Below are 21,055 nucleotides of genomic sequence, written 5' to 3'. Positions count from 1 at the left end.
ACCTCTTGTCCTATCGCTTACTACTTGGTTAAAGAGACTCATCCCCAGCTCTTTGCAACCTCCTTTCAGGTAGTTGTAGAGGGCAATGAGGTCTCCCCTCAGCCTCCTCTTCTCCAGACTAAACAACCCCAGTTCCCTCAGCCGCTCCTCGTACAACATGTGCTCCAGACCCTTCACCAGCTTCGTTGCCCTTCTTTGGACACGTTCGAGTAATTCAATGTCCTTTTTGTAGTGAGGGGCCCAAAACTGAACACAGTAATCGAGGTGCGGCCTCACCAGTGCTGAGTACAGGGGTAAGATCACTTCCCTGTCCCTGCTGGCCACGCTATTTCTGATACAAGCCAGGATGCCATTGGCCTTCTTGGCCACCTGGGCACACTGCTGGCTCCTGTTCAGCTGGCTGTCAGTCAACACCCCCAGGTCCCTCTCTGACTGGCAGCTCTCCAGCCACTCCTCCCCAAGCCTGTAGCACCTGTAGTGATTTTTTAATGGAGTGTGTGGTTGTGTTGAGAATAAAGTGTCTTTGACTTAAACTGAAAATCTGTGAGCGTAACTGGAAGTGAGAGAAGCTGGTCTTCTCAAGAGTATCTCTAAAACTTAAGAGGTTTATAGATTATTCAGAGCCATATAACTAATTTTAAAAGAACGATAGCAAAGAATAAAATTCCAAGTGGCAGCACTGGCTAGATTAGTAGCAAAGCTCAAGAGTAACAGGCTGGAAGAAGAGCAGCCAGTGGGGAGCTGTTGGATGTAAACATGCCGAGGAGACTTTGTAAGTTCATGGAATGGAGTGTAACTGTTGTGCATAATGAATATTAGTAAGGGAAGATGAGTGCGTAACAGTGTACAACAGGGAACGCCTGAGTTCTGAGAAACAAAACGTGCATATATGCTGGGAAGACACAGTCGTGTTATCTAGCATTCATACCTTCCCTTCTCCTCCAGTCTTGTCTGAGGCCTCTGTTCCAGCAGCGACACTGACCTACAGCGACTCTTAGGAAAAGCCTCCAAAATGAATCCCTAAGACCATTCATGTTTTCTTCTTCAGTTCTTTTGGTTGGAGTACTTTTGTCATAATACCTATGAGATGAAGCCAACCAGCATTTTTTTATTGCGTTAGGGATGGTTGATTTGGAGTTTCCTGTTTCGTTTCATTTGATAAATGATGAGATTTGAAACCAGCAGTAGCTAATATGTGTGCCATCAGACTTTAGTTCTCATTATTTTATTTTTTTGTCTCAGCATTTCTTCTTCTTGAATTCATTTGCTTTCTTACCTTCCTGGTAGTTTTCCAAGTATGTACTATTGACCCCATACATATACGATTCTGAGAAGTGTAGTCATACAGGAAACTGGATTTTCAAAGTGATAAGCAGTTTGTGCTTACAGTAGCTTTCCTATGCCCAGTGGTATGAAAATATGCTATGATAAATGTAAGCATTAGGACATGCGGATTATGTCTCATTAAAATAACACATTAATAGACAGTTTATATTCCATATTGAAGAGACAGCAAAACAAAAGGGTTAAGCTGTGTCTCTGAACCATAAAGTTATTGCTCACTACCAACTAAAAATTGCTGAGAAGGATAGTGGGAATGAGAGGTTTGTTTTAGCAATAAATGAGCATAGATACTGCAGATATTTCTCATCTGCATTGCATTGAGCCCTCATACTTACCACAGTGGAATAACTGATCAAGTCATTGTAAAACTGCCAGATTTCTCGTGCTGTAGTACAAGTTGTGTTTTGCTATTGTCCTCATCCTCTTTGTCACATTGTTCTTTCCCAGGCTTCAGTGTTTGAGAGTGTTCTGGCTCCTGTATGTGGGTGGTTTGGGGCTGGCACCATCTTTTGTTTTGCTTACTTACATTTTACAAAAATCATCTTGCAGAAGAGGATGATTTGTCCATGATGATTTTAAGCTCTTGAACATGGTAATTTGTTGCTGTAGGTGTTCCTGTGTTATAACTGCATTGTCAAACCTGGTTTGGGTGTGCCTCTGCACATGGAGAGCGTAATTTGTCTGAGTAATTGAAGATACCTTGATAACAACAGCTGTTTATGGGGCCAGCTCCTGTGCTTGACTGAGTTGCAGCAAGGACTGTTTTTTCCTTTGATGTAGACATCTCCACACTTAGTTTCCATAAATGCAGTTGCATTTGCATTTTCTTTTGACTAGAATACAATAATCAAACAGTATAGCAGTGTGTTCAAGCTTCTCAAAGTTTTAGGTAATTTAGGAAACTCGTTGTAGATAATTGTATTCTCAGACAGTGTAGTGTCTTAAATCTGTGTGTCTTTATTGTTTCCTTCAGAAATTATTCTTTTCATGTCATATTTGCTATCATAATTGTTCTTTATTAATCTGTTCTGATTTTTGAAATCAGTGCTTTGACCTTTCTGCAATAAAGGCTTTTGTTGCTACTGTAGGCAATTGAAATAAAGACAATAGGATGGATGATAGTCAAAGAGAAAGATTAGCTACACAATAAAGTTTCTAAATAAAATTATAAAAATTGGACCCTATTAGAAATTTTTTCTAATCAAATGAGACAATAGAAAGGTATTTGGGCAAAGTATTTTAGGTCTTTTTTTAACCATTTCTTAATTGTTTATTGTTTTAAAGTATCATGAGAACATCAGCCAAGATTAGGCTTGAGAGGGGGAGAGAAAGCAAACTGTCGTAAACAGTTTATAGGCAGAGTATGTCTAAATTTGTCAGGCTTTTTAGAGGTGAGTTATTTTGAGTCTAAACTGAACAAATTAGGTTGAATGTGATAAATGAGGTTGAACTTGTAGTACCTTTGCAAAATGCAGATGATAATGTCTTTAAAATAAATTACTCATGAATAAATCAAGATGTTGAAGTTGGAAAGGGTGAGAGATGGTATAACGGGGAAATTCTTTCACTAGGAAATTGTTTCTGAGACCTTTCTTTATAGTATATATAAAATGCATAGTGAACATCATGAATGAGAAATATTTTAAATGTCAGATACTGATAAGATTGAAGAAAAACAGTTGATGGCAAAAATGGTCGTATTGAGAGGTACTGTGCTGGTTTAGGGCTAGTAAAAGGCAAATGTAGATTAAATTTAGATAAATGAAAAAGAATAGGCCTGCAAACAATAACACAGAAGGTGGAAGAAATATCAAATGAGATAATTATGCAGGATATCAGCTTACAAAGGAAAAGGGGTTGTGGATAATATCCTGTCTAATTATAATACCTATAAAGGAGGACAGTGACACAAACTAATTTCAACCACTGTATGCCCTGCAGGCTCCCTGTATAGACACTGGAAAACAGTTGAATCCAAGGGTGAATCTGGGAACCTCTAAGAAAAGCACCTGAAAATTGCCTCACTGAGTCTTTTAAATTGCTTTCTAGAGGTACCAGGCTCTCTCAGTGGATTACGTAATGAAACTGGCTCCTAAATTTTAAGTACCTGAAGTAATGGTGCAAATACTTGTCTTGCTGTCTCTCTGGACTTTCCTAATTATGAGATTAAGGTTGGAGTAGAACCAACTTCTTACTGTACAGCTGTTTTAACTGCAAGTGAGCATTTCCAGTATAGTATTCCCCAGAGACAAGTGTTGTGGCTTAAATGTCACTTCAGCTACTGCTAATAGATTTTCAGAGATCCATTTTTTCCATTCCTATCCTCAAATATAATCTGTAAAACCAGATAAATCCTCCGATTTAGGCTGTGTTAGACCTCTGATGAGAAAGTTGGTTGCTCTTGTAGAAGGTTAGCAAATAAGGAGGAAGGTGAAATTAAACTAAATTGTGCCTGTGAAAGGCTGACCTGTAGGCAAAAAGATGAAATTTCATACTAATAAAAGTAGAAGGATGCTTATCTCCTACACAAGAAAATGATAAATAGCAGCTGTACAATTTGAAGAATGCCTTTGATACCTAGAAGGCTGTAATCCTAGGGGTAATGAAGCTGTACATAGACAGTAAATCTGGTAAGATTATTTCTTTTTGCATTATTAATTTGTTCCTCTATTTGTATGATTTACAGTGAAATACTTAATTAAATTATTTTTTTATTTAATTGGCTTTCACATTTTTCATTGCAAGGGTCACGTATACCTCTGCTTGACAGTATTCCAGAATGATTATAGTATTTATATAATTTCACATTTGAGAGGGAAATATATACTAAAACTCACTTGGATAATAGTGATACGGTATCTTGTTATGTAATAGTCAACAAAACCATTGTTTATTCACTTTTTGTTTGATGATAGTAAAACCACTGCAGTTCTATCTTTCTACCATAAAGTGAGAATAAAAGTGAAGAAGAGCAGAGCTTGGTGGTGCTGTTATATTTCAGCAAATTGAAGTTTTCAAAATGCCACTTCTGCTTCTTCTGTCCAAAGGAAGAAAAGGTTGATTGTAGAAAAAATAGCATGTTATATCTTTGGAAAAAATAGCGTAGAAAGATTTGAAAAGGAAAGATCAGAGATGTGGCAGCATTGTTAGGACCATTGTGCAGACATTTTATTTGTATTGCTGAGAACTGTAGATGTTTTCATTTACTGGGGAGAAAACTGTAAATATCCAATATTGCTTTTTATGTTACTAACTTCGGTAAGTTACTGTTTAATTGATATACAGAAAAATTTCTTCAGTGACTTCACAACCAAACACTATAATGAAATGTCACTTCTTTTCAGAAAAATGTTACTTTCCCTTGATTAGCTGAAGTAGTAAATCTGTTTCAGTAAATGAATCTATTGATTTTAGCTTAATGTGTTGTAATAAAAAATATTTGAGTATGTTCTCAGTTGGTAGATTCATGAGATGCTGTGCTGGATTCTCTACAGGCATTGATGTGAGATTTTTATCTATTTTTCATGCATGAAGCAAAGGATTCAGCATTGGTACAGAAGGGAAGTAAAGACCTGGGTTCTGCTGGAGGACAGTTCTTTCACCTAAGCTCTGCAGAAGTCATCCACAGACTTTCTTTCACTGTCTCAGCCAAGACCCTGACAGTGCTCTAAGTGGGAGGGAATGAGGCTATAACAAAACAGTGCTGTAAAGCCTCTTGATCCAGCTGCTCAATCTGCTAGGGCTCAGGCAGTCTTCCAGAGGTGGTTAACATCAACCATGGTCCTCACTGCCTTGGGGAACTGCCCATTGCCTGTGTATTAATGCTGCACTACTCAAGAAAATACCTGATTAGTGTCATGAGTTAACCTACCCAGTTGTAATTATTAACACAGACAAGTGCAACCCAGCTTCTGCTTCATTTCATTAGTGGGTCATGGTTATCCACTCTTGATTGCTGACCGTTGCAGGACCACATTAAGTAAGTGTTGTAGCATTTCTTTTATACAAACACAACCTCTGAAGAAACCTGTGTGGGATGTAGGGAAGAGGCTGGTCTATAGTAGAAGCAATGTAAAGGAATATGCAAAAGCAGAATTAGAGACAAGAATGTTTTTGTTCTTTTAAACAATAATGCGAGATACAATTACTGTATTTTCCTACATCATTACATTCTCTTCCCACGTGTTACGCTTTGGATGACATTAATGCATAGAAAGGTTTCAGAGTAACTCAACTTCAATAGAACGGAGAAAAAAGGATATCTCTGAATAATTCAGAAGGATGTTTATAGATCAGTGAGTCAGAGGTTTTGGACTTACAATACTGAAGCTAACACTAAAGCAAACAGACCCTGGATTACTTAATTACTAGCTTGTTAATATTTAATTCAGAACTTTAAGGAAAAAATCTGGAATTAGTAATTAGTGCTAGTAGTTATAGCAGGAAACTACAAACCAAGGCTTTCCATTTCAGTTCATGGATTTCCCCACTGTGTGCACTCTTGCTTGACAAGTCAACTCCCTTTTACCTTGGGCTTTTCAGCTGTAGAATTATGTACATAAAACTTTTATCTAAATGAAACTATTGAAGTTATTTTAACATATAAAAATACACTTTGAGGTTATTGGGCAACAGGTTACAGAATTACCATTGCTGTCATCTAGTTTTTCTTTCCCTTTCTTATCTCCTTCCAGCACTGCATATTCTTCTAGAGAAGAGCCTTTAAGAATTTATTTTTTTCTGGCTGGAATTCTTTGTGACATTGGCTGGTGCTAGAGTGGGTTTATGATGTTACTTGTAATGCTGTTACATCATGTGAAAAGCGAAACAGATGTTTTCAGCTGTATTTGTTAGAGAACTAGTGCTGTTTCAGTCCTGGGCCTCAGGTGGGAGAGATTGGTGGCTCAAACACAACCGTAGCACTTGAGCAGAGCACTCAAATTAGGCTCTGAATTCTGGAGAATTTAATAATCTGCCCATGTAGAGGTCTTTGCAGGCCACAGCTTTATGGTGAGGGGTTTTTTAGAGAGGTCATCTGGTTAGAAAACTCCAGAGACTTTTCTCTTGGCTTTGCTTGCCTTAGCTCTTGCAAGCTAACTGGGTGAAGTCATTTTATGAAATAAGAATGAAGACTAAATAAACTAAATTTTGTTATTGATCAACCATGCAATAGCAAAGTGTATGAGCAAAGCCATGAAAAATGTGCTCCTGTACAGCGGACTTGCCCAGATTGCCTGTCTTTCAGGGTTTTGGCAGGACCAACTATCAAACCATTAATTACCTCCTCTTGTCAGCACTCACCATTCAAAGTTGTAATCCTGTTTAGTTGATAGTAAAACAGAAACTCAGATAAAATCCTTATTGATTTGTCTAGAAACACTGCTGCTGAAACAGACCAAGAAGTTCACAGGTTTCTCAGACCAACTCTCACAAAATCCATAAAATCCTCTGAAGCCAGTGTGACTCTTCCAAGTTCAGGAATATTGTTCATTCCCCTGCCTCGTGATTACTGCAGTCTTATCACCCAACACCACATCTATTACCATGGTGTCCTGGGAAATCTGGCTTCCTAACTCTGCAGATTCATTAATAACAAGGAATGGAAAGAAAGGAGGGGTTTGCAATGAAAGGTGAAGTAGTAAGAACCCCTCTATAGCCTCATTTACCAACAAATTTGTGCCATTGATAGATTAGCCCTTGCTTACCTTTCTTTCAGAAGACTGACCTCATCAGCTGGCAGACACCATAAAACCATTTGTAGTGTCTGAGCTATAATTAACTTCCCTGTTTAGCCCCTTCCATTCTGTAACCCCACAATAATCAAGATGACCTGCATGCTTAGATTTTAGATTATAGGTCAGATTATACTGAACGTCTTTAATTGCTTTTGAAGAAGGAGGGAAAAAAGCTTTCTCTGATTTAAGCCTCAAAGCCAGTTAGGCTTTGAAGTTTAAGGCAAACTTCAAGAAAGGGAGGGAGTTCAAGCCAGCTCAGTGCTCTAAATGCAGCTGAGAAGTGAGTTAGGGCAGTTGACTTTCACTACATCAGTTGTTTTGATCAAAGCTAATGTTTGAAAGTATGTTAAGTCAACAGCTGTTAATCTTTTTTTGTGATGTATTATCAGTAATGGGAAAAAAAAGATGATTTTCCTTCTAATTGAAATCCTAGAAGGAAAAATCCCTAACATGACCTTTGCAGCTTTTTTCCCAACACATCTTTGCTTTATTATTTAGATTTTATAGCACTGCTGAATAGATTTTTTTTTTTGTGGTTGTTGTTTGGCTCTTCTTGGCTTTGTGTTTTATATTATGGCAAAGTTTTCATCAGCTTTCTCAAGTGATTTTGGCAGTCACTTGGAATTCATCCTGTGTCACTTGCTACGAAAATGAAAGTTGAGGCAGCAGGGTTGTGAACTCCAGTCTCAGCAGTCAGGTGTAAGAATGCCCCCCTCAAAATAGTGAGGTTTTAAAAATCATTGTAGTTTGACTTTTTTTGGTCATCCTGTATTTGAAAATTCAAAGTTCTTGCTTTCTTATATAATACAAATACATAACCTTAAAATTTTCTTGAAAAAAAGAGATGTTATTCTGCTGTAAGAGGCTTGTGTGATTTCAAGATCTGGCATTCTTGTAAAAATACTGTTACACAGACTACATAAAAGCTGCAGTGAGCAAGACTGAACTCTCCTCTCTGCGTTGACCTTTTGGTTCGTAGGAGACTTGGTTGATGACAAACCATTCAGTCTAGTGAAGTGGGTGGGGATTGTCTGAATTTTTATTTCCTACAAGTCCTGTAAGCATTTGTATTTTCTAGTATCGGATTTATGAGTAACTTGGAATTGCCTCTGAAATATATGAAGAAAAAAAAAAATTACTACTTTTTGTAAATATGTCCTAGGCAAAAAACTGAAACACATGTTAAATATAGGCGATTAAAAGCAAGTTTGCTTAGTTCTGGTCTTAGTTTATGCGCACATTCTGTCTGTACAATCTCAACGTTACTATCTCAAAGTATATTAATAGGATTTCTAGATGTTGAAAACATTTATAAATTTATAATGTTGCTCCCTACCCCACACCTTTCTAATAATGCTTGCATAGCATGTTTAATAATTTACATATCACTTAGATAGCAGTATTTGATAAAGTCAGTATGCCAAATTCAGCTTCCAATGTTATATGTTTCTTTGTTTGCCTACTATAGTGCAGAATACAAAGTAAAATTTTGATTATATCTTTCTTAATGTTGTTATTCAGTAATGTTCTGAGGCAAAGAAATTTGAATCATGGGGAAAGCCAAGCCATCAACAAACCAGTTTGGGCTTTGTTAGGCAGTGGAGTAGACATATGAATATATTACATATGATTATCATAAAATTATGGCCTGGAAATTGAACAGTCATGCTGCTGCATTTAGACAGTACATTTATAATAAGCTGTAATAAAGTAAACATTTTGAATGGATATAAGAAGAGGCATTGCTTGTGATCACAAATGTACATTCAATTCATGCTTTTGAAGCTCAATTTAACAAAGTAAATTTCTTGTAGTGTTAACACAGTTGTTCTCAGTGGTGAATTTTGATTTATGGGGAAAAAAACTTTAAGCATCTAAAACTGGCTGTTTGGGATCTAAATGGAAGAAAAGAGTATGATTCATAATGCCCGTAATTTGAAAGCTGCGTGTTATAAAAGTGAGTTTAAAAGACTCACTTGCAATTACTTGCTCCTTCGGATTCTAGTTTAAGTTTCTTTTGGTTTATTCTGATATCATTTGTCATTTTTCTGAAAGAATATAAAACCATGGTTTCTAAGAACATTTCAGAAGTCAAATGAGCAATGACTAGAATTAGGTTTAGGGCCCAATCCTGATAACACTAGTGTGGGCTAATTGATTTTGTGAAGCTCCTCAGAGATATATAACTTACAAGGATAAGAGTTTGTAGAGCTGGGGCCCACGTGAACAGCAATCAGATACTATCTGACTCATAAAAGCACTTTTTCCTCATGACACAGAAAGGCTGCTGGGAAGCTCCTGATAGCCCAGCCCCAGGGAGTCTCCCTGTAACCCATCCCTGGCAGTGTGACAGCAAGCGACAGAGCCCCTTGTAGGGTGTAAGAAGTAAAGATAAAATGAGATTAAATTGAACTCGTACAGTAGCAATAGATTGGGTACATAGAAAAGATGAAAAACAGTCACATGAGAAAGTACACTGTAAAATACATGTATGATAAACACAAACATTTGTCAAAAGAGCCATCATTATAGAGGTGAAGTCCAAAATGTGAAAGGCAGAAAATGTCAAAAATTCTTCATCCTATTCTGACAGTCATCTAGATTATGTTTCATTTATTTCGAGGTATAGAAATAGCATTGCCAAAGGTTGTAAAATAGTGATAGCATTGCTTTGTCTCCAGAATATTTGTTTGGGTTTCTACTGATAAATTATTAAAGAGATCGCAGCTGCCCTGTGTCAGAAGATTTCTTGGTAGCATGAGTGTAATTACCTGAGGAGTAATTAAGATCGGGTTTAGAGAACCTAATGGGGGGTAAATGCTTTCCCTGTTGTGTGACCACAAACCATCTCTCTCTGTTTCCCCATTTGCAAACTGAGAATAATAAGCCTTATGAAATTAATAATTTATGAATGAGCTAAGTGGTGTTTTCAATGTTCCTTACTGTTGGTGCATAACTCTTGTCTCCTGGACCTTTGTGTCTTAGCATTCAGTGCTCTCAAGTTTGGGGCTGGCTTCCTCTTGCAAAAGCAATCTGAGTGAATAAAACACAAATGAGGGTTAAGACTGTCTTTCACAAGCTAGCTAATGTCAAGTAGAAATACAGTCCTCAAAATATATCAGGCTGTGAGTGAAATGTTTACTCCCAGAAAAATCTCTACATTACAATTTCAGCTTTTTCTATCAACTTGCACCATACATCCGTGCTCTGTCTTCCCCTCGTGTACAGTTCCTTACCTCTCTGGTGGGGGGCTGGCTTTTTTCAGAAACCTCCAGTGGATTCCTTGTCCTTCACTGAAAGGATTTTTTTGCTTATTTGTTTTAACCTGCTGAACGGTTCTGTGGTTTTCTGTGGCATTTTATTAATTTGTTTGCATCTGCCTGTTTTTCTTTGGTACTTTGACAAACACCCTCAAGTTTCAGTACTGACCGCAAGGATTATTAGTGGCACAGTTGTTCTTAGTGTGCCAAATCCAAGGTGGCTGTCTCTGGCCTCTGCAAAGTTACCCCAGGTGCTTGCAGTGAAGCACTGTTCTTACCTCTTTCTACAAATTTGTGCGCTGTAGAGCAGGTGAAGGTCAGTTTGCACCAAATACACATCCTCTCTACAGTAAGTTCAAACTAACACTTGCTTTGAGAGCTCTTTTACTGCTCTCTTACTGCTTGGGTGTTTACTGCAGTTCCCCCATCCCCTGGAGTTTCTTCCTCTTTCATCAGCACATGCTGAGGGTTAGAATTACCATAGAAGAATCACAGAACCACAGAATAGTTTGGGTTGGAAGGGACCTTTAAGATCATCTAGTTCCAACCCCCCTGCCATGGGCAGGGACACCTTCCACTAGACCAGGTTGCTCAAAGCCCCGTCCAACCTGGCCTTGAACACTTCCAGGGAGGAGGCAGCCACAACTTCTCTGGGCAACCTGTTCCAGTGTCTCACCACCCTCACAGCAAAGAATTTCTTCCTTCTATCTAATCTAAATCTATTGTCTTTCAGTTTAAAACGTTAGCCCTTGTCCTATCACTACACTCCCCAATGAAGAGTCCCTCCCCACCGTTTCTGTAGGCCCCTTTAGGTACTGGAAGGCCACTATAAGGTCTCCCCAGAGCCTTCTCTTCTCCAGGCTGAAAAACCCCAACTGTCTCAGCCTGTCTTCATAGGGGAGGTGCTCCAGCCCCCTGATCATCTTCATGGCCCTCCTCTGGACCCACTCAAGCAGGTCCATGTCTGCCGTATGCTGGGGACCTCAGAGCTGGGTGCAGTACTCCAGGTGGGGTCTCATGAGAGCAGAGTAGAGGAAGAGAATCATCTCCCTCACCTGCTACGTGGTCCAAGTGTCTTGACCTGTCCACTTGGACATCAAGGCATTGACCGCAACTCTTTGAGTGTGACCATCCAGCCAATTCCTTATCCACTGAGTGGTCCATCTGTCACATCAATGTCTCTGCAATTTAGACACATGGATGTTGTGCGGGACAGTGTTAAATGCTTTGCACAAGTCCAGGTAGATGATCTCAGTTTGCTCTTCCCTTATCCATGAACACTGTAACCCTGTTGTAGAAGGTCACCAGATTTGTCAGGCACAATTTGCCCTTAGAAAAGCCATGTTGGCTGTCACCAATCATCTTCTTATTTTCCATGTGCCTTAACATAGTTTCTGGGAGGATCCGCTCCATGATCTTACCAGACACAGAGGTGAGACTGCTTGGCTTGTAATTCCCCAGGTCTTCCTTTTGTCCCTTTTTAAAAATGAGGGCTTTGTTTTCCCTTTTTCAGTTAGTGGAAACTTCACCGGACCACTACGACTTCTCAAATATGACGGATAGTGGCTGAGCCACTTTATCCTCCAGTTCCCTCAGGACCTGCAGACGCATCTCATCAGGTCCCATGGACTTGTGCACCTTCAGGTTCCTTAGACAGTCTCAAACCTGATCTTTCCTACAGTGGATGGTTCTTCATTCTCCCAGTCCCTGCCTTTGTCTTCTGCATCCTGAGCAGTGTGGCTGGAGCACTTTCTGGTGAAGACTGAGGCAAAAAAGTCGTTGAGTACCTCAGCCTTCTCCATGTCCCAGGTAACCAGGTCTCCCGCTTGCTTCCAGAGGGGGCCCATATTTTCCCTAGTCTTTCTTTTTTCACTGATGTACCTATAGAAGCTTTTATTGTTGCCCTTGATGTCCCTGGCCAGATTTAATTCTGTCCGGACTTTGGATTTACTAACCTAATCCCTGGCTGCTCAGACAATTTCTCTGTATTCCTCCCAGGCTATCTATCCTTGCTTCCACCCTCTGTAGGCTTCCTTTTTGTGTTTGTGTTTGTCCAGGAGCTCCTTGTTCATCCATGCGAGTCTCTTGGCGTTTTTGCTTGACTTCCTTTTTGTTGAGATGCATCGCTCCTGAGCTTGGAGGAGGTGATCCTTGAACCAGTTTTCTTGGACCCTTCTTGTCTCTAGGGCTTTATCCTATGGTACTCTACCAAGCAGATCTTTGAAGAGGCCAAAATCTGCTCTCCTGAAGTCCAGGGTAGCAAGGTTGCTGTGTGCCCTTCTCGCTGCCCTAAGGATCTTGAACTCCACCATTTCATGGTCAGTGCAGCCCAGGCTGCCCTTGAGCTTCACACTCCTCACCAGCCCCTCCTTGTTGGTGAGAACAAGGTCCAGCATAACACCTCTCCTTGTTGGCTCCTCTATCACTTGGAGAAGGAAGTTACCATCAATGCATTCCAGCAGCCTCCTGCTTATGCCCTGCTGTGATGTCCCGCCAACAGATACCGGGGTGGTCAAAGTCCCCCATGAGGACCAGGGCTTGTGAACACGAGGTTGATTATATGAGCTGCTTTTTTAATACAACTTTATATGTTTAAGAACTCATTGCAGTGGTGGTATGCCAGGTTCATGAGTCCTCAGCACATAATTCTTCCATTTCTCAGTTTTTACAGAAGACGTACGGAGAGATCTTTTTTCTTGAATCCGTAGACGTGTGATAATTAGAGTGCCTGGGCAAGGAATATCTAGGAGGACAACCATTTATTACGTTGTTTCATTTACCTGTTCAAGATGTGTACGGACCCTTGGATCTCTGCTTCCCATTCCTGATGGTGATTAAAAGAGAATAGGTTTTTGAAAAGTTTTAAAGTTCCCTCAGGAGTTAGGTGGAGATGGCAAAGTCTAGCAGGAAGGTCAGCTGCTCTTTTGAGTGCTGTAGATGCCTGAGTTATAATACCCAAAAGTGTTCAAAGAGTTTGTTGGTTTGCTGTGTCTGGCCAGGTTTTCCCATTGAGTGAAATGGGAAGTATAGTAAAAGAGTATCTTGAAGAGTGTGCATCATCGAGCAAAGCATTTGTGCAGACAGATATATTTCCACATCATTGTTTTAGGAGTTACCAGTTATCTGCTTTGTTGTAGATACCAGATACTCCTCTGAGAGTGCCAAACAAAGCTCAGAAAAACATTGGGTTTTTTACAGATAGTTCAGGTGGTGTTGCAAGGTCAGGTGGACAGGAGATCTTCCAGGATACATTAAGAAATCTATCCCCAGCTTGCACTGAAAGTCATTAAACTTGTAATATCACTGATAAGAGGAAGGCTTTTTACTTCTGATGTTTTCATCAGTCAGTTATCAGGAAAACCCCAGGACTCCACCCATTCTATATATCAGAAAACAGAATCCAAATTTGAAATTACTACATGGAAGAATGAGAAATTCTTTGAGAAAATACTATATGTTAATAAGATAGAATAAATCATGAACTGTGAGTGCTACACACTGGAAGTCAAAACAAAACAAAAAAAAATTCCACAATTTAAAAAAGCTTCACTCTTGTGATTTTGAAATGTGATTTTTCTTTTTGACTTTCTCCATACTTTTTCAGTGCTTCGTGTTAGCACTGTGGTTTAATTTGGCGTGAACAAAAATGTTAAAATTTTTGTATTTCTTAATGTTTCTTTCCAGGAATGAGATCTCAAAATTGGAGCATTTCCATTTCCTATGTACACAAGAAGTGGCGTAGTTACACTTAGAAGGCTTCTTTAAATAAACATATCAACTGCATTGTGCTTACCCAAGCTGATAACCGTTTGTTGGGTAATATATTACTTAAAAGAAAATGCAATCAGTATGTTTAATTTAACAACAGAATTGATTATCAGTGCTCTTATTTTACTTTTGACAAATCTACGTTTTTGAGAAAATAATCTCTTGAATCATATCAAGAAATGGCTATTAAGCTACATTACAAAATCTGTTTGGGCTTGAACAAAAATGTGAAGCAGATTATTTAACTGACTAACTTTTGCTAGTTGACAATATTAGTATTTGTTGTTCTGTGTACACTAGTGGTATGAACAGGCATTTAATAACAATCTCTTAAATGTTTATAGTCCTTTGAGAAGTTTTGCTGTGGAAAATATGAGATATGGGGAATGGGGGAAAAGCTCTTTAAAAGCATCTGAACAAGTTGTCTGAGAATTAGGAAGAAACACTGAAGGAAGAACTTGGGATCTGTATTAGGGGTTGCACTGTGCCCTGTAAATGTTGGGGACTCTTAATAACTACATGGCTACTGACTGGGGTGTTCTTACTCAAATCATTAGAATTTCTTATAGTCATGTCCTCATCTGTAATCACACGTAAGAGTGCTTTCCCAGGATAGTCCTTGCCCATACACACATTCCTCTTGAAGGCTGGGCATGCACTAAAATCATGCACTTTGAAGCTTTGTTTAGGTGTATTCTCAAAATAAGTAGGAGCCCTGTTTCTCATACCTCATTTCTTCTCAGTTGCCTTGGTTTGACCTGAAGGTCCTTGGAGTTTGCGTGACATCTTTAAGTCTTCAGTTTTTGAAAAGATCTCATTTTGAGTTTGGCTTATCTTTATACCTTTAGAAGCTGTTTATTTTGTTACTGCTGCTTCTTTATTTGTTTTGTCTCCATCCTATTTCTTCAGGAAGTCTTGACCCCTCTTTGTTCCCTCAAATTCCTGTGTAATTGTTTTTTTTGTTCCCCAACCATTGTCATTGCTTTTCCCTGGTCTTCAGATGATGCCCTTATTGCTATGGAGTCATAACACCAGTGGGCAGGTTAATTCTCTCTGTCATCGAGGACATTCCACATTGCTTAAGAAGTTTAGAAATAAAGTCTATAGTACTTTGCAGTTCTGGACAGTCACAGCATTTGAGACTAATGAAGAAATTGTGATTTGTGATGTGCTATTTTGCTGGAGAGGTTTTATTTCCTAAATTGTCATTTGTGGCTGAATGTATCCCAAGACCCTCAGGACAAGGAGATCACAAATGTCATATTTTTTGGACAGTTCTTAGAAAAATGTGGTTTAATTTTTGCAGGATGGCTAGCTAGAGAAGGTGTCAGCTCCAGTTCTCCTTTAGTCTGAGACTGGGAAGCAACCTAAGGGTTTTCCTTCATGAACACACCACTGATCACTTAATTTGGGCTTTCACTTGTTTGCTTAGGCTTTGAGAATGGATCCTAATGCAGAACAGTTAGTAATGATATCAGGGGAGGAAGAATTACTTTCCAGGCCTGATGTGGCAGCTCTAAACTTTTGTCCACTCCAGGCAGTGGAACTTATGTTTAAAAAACTAATACAAACAGTTTGTATACTAACAATCATAGAATGGTTTGGGTTGAGAGGGACCTTAAAGATCACCTAGTTCCAACCCCCCTGCCATGGGCAGGGACACCTTCCACTAGACCAGGTTGCTCAAAGCCCCGTCCAACCTGGCCTTGAACACTTCCAGGGAGGGAGCAGCCACAACTTCTCTGGGCAACCTGTTCCAGTGTCTCACCACCCTCACAGTAAAGAACTTCTTCCTTCTATCTAATCTAAATCTACGCTCTTTCACTTTAAAGCCATTACCCCTTGTCTTATCACTACATGCTCTTGTAACAAAAGTCCCTCTGCAGCTTTCTTGTAGACCCCTTTAAGTACTGGAAGGTTGCTATAAGTTCTCCTCGGAGCCTTCTCTTCTCCAGGCTGAACAACCCCAACTCTCTCCAGAGGCCCTCCTCTGGACCCACTCAAGCAAGTCCATGTCCTTCTTATATTGGAGACCCCAGAGCTGAACACAGTACTGCAGGTGGAGTCTCATGAGAGCAGAGTAGAGGGGGAGAATCACCTCCCTTGACCTGCTGGTCACACTTCTCTTGATGCAGCCCAGGGTACAGTTGGCTTTCTGGGCTGCGAGCGCACATTGCTGGCTCATAGTCAGTTTTCCATCCACTAGTACCCCAAAGTCATCCTCTGCAGGGCTGCTCTCAATCCACTCATTGCTCAGCCTGTATTTGTGCTTGGGATTGCCTCGACCCATGTGTAAGACCTTGCCTTGTTGAACTTCATGAGGTGCTTTTGATAAAGGGCTTTTGATACTTGAGCATATCAAAAAGGAATGCCTCATTGCACATGCCTGTTAAAGAAAAGGCATATTCTTCTTAGAAAATAGACAGCTTATTACATTTAGACTCTGTCTTGCCTGTGTGTTATGGTTCCTTTTTTAATTGTGTATTTAGAAATAAAGATCTTTTTAATTTCATAAGATCTCAACTGCTGCTTTTGCTCATTTGTTCTCTCATGGAAGTTAACATTTTCTGCATCTACTATTACGATCATTTCTTCTGGGATCTTAGAAATAGGCTGATGACTAGGGATGTGGAATAAACAATAGAAATAGGTGAACTGAAGAATGATTTTCTTTCTATAAATGTTTGGTAATGGGGGAAAGTGCAACAAAAAGACATTTAAAGAGAGAAAGGATTTGAAAGATTGTGTTAAGATTTTGCTTACAAACATCACTTTTTTTAAAGGGGATTATTTACTGAGCTAAAATAATTTCAGTTGCTTTGAAAAAATACACATACAGAAACATAGGGCTTCTTTCAGTCAAGTCTCCATTTATCTAAAACCTTACCTCCTTTTTTCTTTCTGAAGAACTTGAGTATGGGAAAGGTAGATATGTTTTTAAAGTTTAAGCCTGTCCATTGTAGACCTGCTTTCTGAAATACTAACTTAATTACCTTAAAATCTAAATTTTCATTGTTAATACCTCTTACATAAAGTAGTGGCTTGCCCAGGAATTTCATTCTCCTTCAGGATTAAGGGTGATGAGACTAATGTTTGAGAGAAGTCTTCACAGAAAATGTGTATGCTTCAAGTAAATGAAAGAATAACTCAACAGGTGGCATGATGGACCAGTCTGATGATCAGGAGCACTGTGGAGGTACACAGGAAAGCCTTGGCCACTGGTAGTCAGCAGAGATAATGCAAGGCATGTTCATGGTACTAGAGCTAACTACATTCAGTGTAAATGGTTTCTCCTTTTTTTCAGCTGGATATATTGTTTTTTCACATTTTGCTCTAAATTAACATAAAATGTGGCTGCATATAAACACATTGTTGTGATTCATCTCAAAAGGCTCTATTATTCTGTCAGGCGAGATAATTTGAGATTTTTTAAATATGTTTTGAATTTCTTTCAGAACATAGGAGATGGAAGGAGACTGGAAAATGGGAGATTTCCTAAACCTTAATTGTCATCATTCTTAGAAAAAGGAATAATCTTACCCCACCAAAGTTTTTCCTAGTGAATAACCAAGATGATGATGGCAGTGGGAAGCCTTTCTCAGCAGGGAGAGGAAGATAGCTGTCATCTTCATGTAATCTGACATTCTCAGGAAATGGTCTTGTATTACATACAGTCTGATTGACTGAATGAGCTATTGCTGAAATGGGGATGCAGTTCATGCCCACTTTTTTCCAATCACATCTTGCAATCTAGCAGTAGTGTAGTGAATCAGCTTCCAAGGGGAAGCTCATCTATATTTTTGGGAAGTGATTTCTCTTGGGCAAATAGGCTGGTTCCTTATAACTAGATTGAATATAGCTGACAACAGCAAGTGTTCTTGCTGAGGAACAATTTCCTTCCTCCTGAAAGGAAAGTAATGTACAGGTTGGTGTTCGTCCTTGCCCAGGACATTGTTGTGGCCCAGACCAGAGATACTGTTCTGATGCACACCACCTCTGACAGCCCCATGTCCAAGACGTGATCCTCTGGGCTTCTAATTCTGACTGGCTGTCCAAAAATAGGCTAGGAAATAAATATTTAATTAAGGGAGGCTCCATGGAGTCCATTGTGTGGTGGGAGTTTCCGTCTTGAAATTGCTGAATGCTTGTTCAAGACATTTTATCAACAGTATGGCAGAAGCATTGGCACTGTACCAGAAGCTTTGCTGCTGATGAGGATAAGCGTTTTGGCTGAGAACTGGCATCATTCCTAAGATGCTTCTCCAGTTTCTGTGAAGCACTAGCTAGAAGAAGTGCCTCTCAGGAAGAGAAATGATGGTGCATTTTTCAGATACTCCTATGGACTGTAAGGCTTAAGGGGGAAAAGGAGGGTTGAACCCCATACTCCAAAGGGAGAATTGAGAAGACACAGCTCTGAGCACCTGAGAATGAATTCCCAAAGGGAGGGAAATTTAAGGCGGTTAAATTTGACTGTTTCCCTGTCCTGCTTTCGAACTGAAATACCAGAAAGTAGCATGCAAGTGATGGGAAGATGTAAAGTGTGAATTATGGATACAAGGCTCACTATGGGCTTATTTAGTCCTGTGCATAAACAGTAGTCATTTAGAAGTCTACGAAGATGCAATAGTAGAAGAGTATTTTTGATGCTGAAAAGTGTGTTTTGCTCACAGTACTTGTAGTCTTGATCAAATGACCAGCAGTTCCTAAAATGTTCATTAATATTACAGTAAGTACATTTACAGGACTGAGGTCAGTTAAAGTATAGGGAAGAGTAAGTGCTGTATTTCTTCCTTTGTAAAATAATTACTACAGCTTACAATTGTTAAAGACTATGATCACCAGTTTTCTAATGGGAAGATTCATTTAAGTCAGTGCTTTGGCAGGTGTTCATGTTTTGTGGAAAGATCTATTTTCCAGATTGCTAATGAATGGCCAAACAAGTATCTAGATAGCTAATGCTACTTAACTGCCACAGTCAGATAAAACTGCCTTCTAGTTTATTGCTGTTCTGAGCATCTGAACAGTAGAAGAACGATAAACCATGAAAAAGCCTTATGAGATGATTAGTTAGTTGAAGTCACTGCCTGTAGTTTTATACATTTCTCTGTCTAGCAGGTGATCCTTCTAACATTTCCCTGCTTTGGCAGAAAATCAGACACATGGTCATACCCCCTGCTGCCCCCGCTTCCACTAGGCAGCTGTTTTCAAAGTAATATACCTTCCCAAGGCACTGCACAGCCAAGAGTTCCTTCCTGGGTTTATGCATCCATAGTGCGCTAGAAAAGGATGTTGTGCTTTCCTGCATACACCCGATGGAACATAAATATGTCCACAAATGTGTGTCAGTCAAACATCTGGACTGTATATAGCTTTTCAACGTGGATGGAAAGAAGTGACGTGCTGTGCAGAGCATGCTGCAAAGGAAAAGAGAGCTGATCTGGGCAATCAGTTGATTTCATCCAAGTGATCATCAGCAGACACAAACTTCACTTAGAGATTAAATGATTTTAGGAAAAAAACTCTTTGCAGGTGATGAAATGGATGAAGGAATAATGTGTGACATGGAAACTTGACTCTAACTCTGTCAGTCCTGCAGCAGGACAGGCCTCGGTTGCAAGCGGGTCTAACAAAGTTGTCTTACAGTGCTGTGTTCACTTGACAAGTAAAATCCCAGGGCTCCCTATCCAGGAATGAACACAAGTATCCAGGATAAATACCAAGAAGAATCTTAGGATTCTGCTTATGAAATTAAGGATAAATCCTGTACCATGCAGTACAGGAGAACTCAGTCCATGCTCAGGACCTTTTCTTGAATTAATTGCCTTTATTGGAATTAATGGAAAAGAAGTTCAGGGGCTTTTCCACTGTATGTGTTATTAAGCTGTCTGGAGACAGTTATGGCCTTTTTCAAATCTGCATCCCTCTGACAGTAGTAAATTCCCGTGTCACCACTCAGGAGCAAGTAGACAACAGAGGTGAAAAATTATGCTAATGAATTGCAATAACCAGTCCCTTTTTATGAGAGCACTTATGCATAAGATGCTGAATCCAAAGCATTACATTACCTTGTACAGCTTTTCATTGGTAAACTATAGCAAACTAAACACAGTGAGCAGTTAAATACAGCTTTATACTTCTAAAGAGGCCCTTTGGAACAAAGTGAAGTATATGGGTAAAATTGTTAAAGCATTAGATAAGGTTCTCAGGTTACCATGGTTACTTGAAAATTTTGCATTGTATCATAGATTAGGATGCATAGGATGAAGTAGCCAAAACAACTAGAAGTCCAATGCATATAAACTACATTTCCAAACCAAACAGCATTGCCAAATAGAAAGACAAATAGCTCAGGATATTGGCTGCTGACAAATCTATGAATCGATAGAGAGAGACCTGAAGGAGATTTAGAATATATGTGATTTGAAATCCTGCATTATTTTGGAGTTACAATCTAAATTTTTAAGACAAATGAAGGGAAAAAAAAAAAAAAAAAAAAAAGGAAAATCCTCAGTAATGTAAAGAGTGGAATGATTTTCCATAAGCTCTTTCTGGTATTGAAATCTGACATTTGGCTTTGAGACCTTCAACAAAGCGGGTTGATGAAACACGGATAATACATTTCGTGCACTTAGACTGGCAGTAGCACTTACACTGGAAGCAGTTTATTCCCATGGAAACCTATTTGCATTTGGGCCAGAAGTGACTTTTTTCCCCCTGTGTTAGAGCTGCTGATGTTTTAGCATAATATAATTGCTGTATATTGACAGCAGATTTGAAAAGTATTTTTAAAGTGTTGAGTAGCTGAGCATATGTATAATGGAGATGTAGTCTATGCAGTTTTTCTGTGTAGGATGGAGGCATGTTGCTGAAAAATGCAGAGCAGCCTTTGATCTTCTATTATTTATCCCTAAAAGAAAGAATTAAAATATGTTTATCCCCAACAATTTT

At 39.2% G+C, this 21,055-nt stretch overlaps 1 protein-coding gene across 1 annotated transcript in view; it reads left to right on the top strand.

Annotated features, from left to right (window-relative positions):
- Positions 1-21,055, top strand: part of RNGTT (RNA guanylyltransferase and 5'-phosphatase) — a 195,492-nt gene that overhangs the window by 168,686 nt on the left and 5,751 nt on the right. The window lies entirely within an intron of this gene.

This window comes from Strix uralensis, chromosome 3 (assembly GCF_047716275.1).
Source record: "Strix uralensis isolate ZFMK-TIS-50842 chromosome 3, bStrUra1, whole genome shotgun sequence".
Taxonomy (NCBI): Eukaryota; Metazoa; Chordata; class Aves; order Strigiformes; family Strigidae; genus Strix; species Strix uralensis.
Note: the sequence above shows the minus strand (reverse complement) of the source record. Positions and strands in the feature narration are given on the sequence as shown.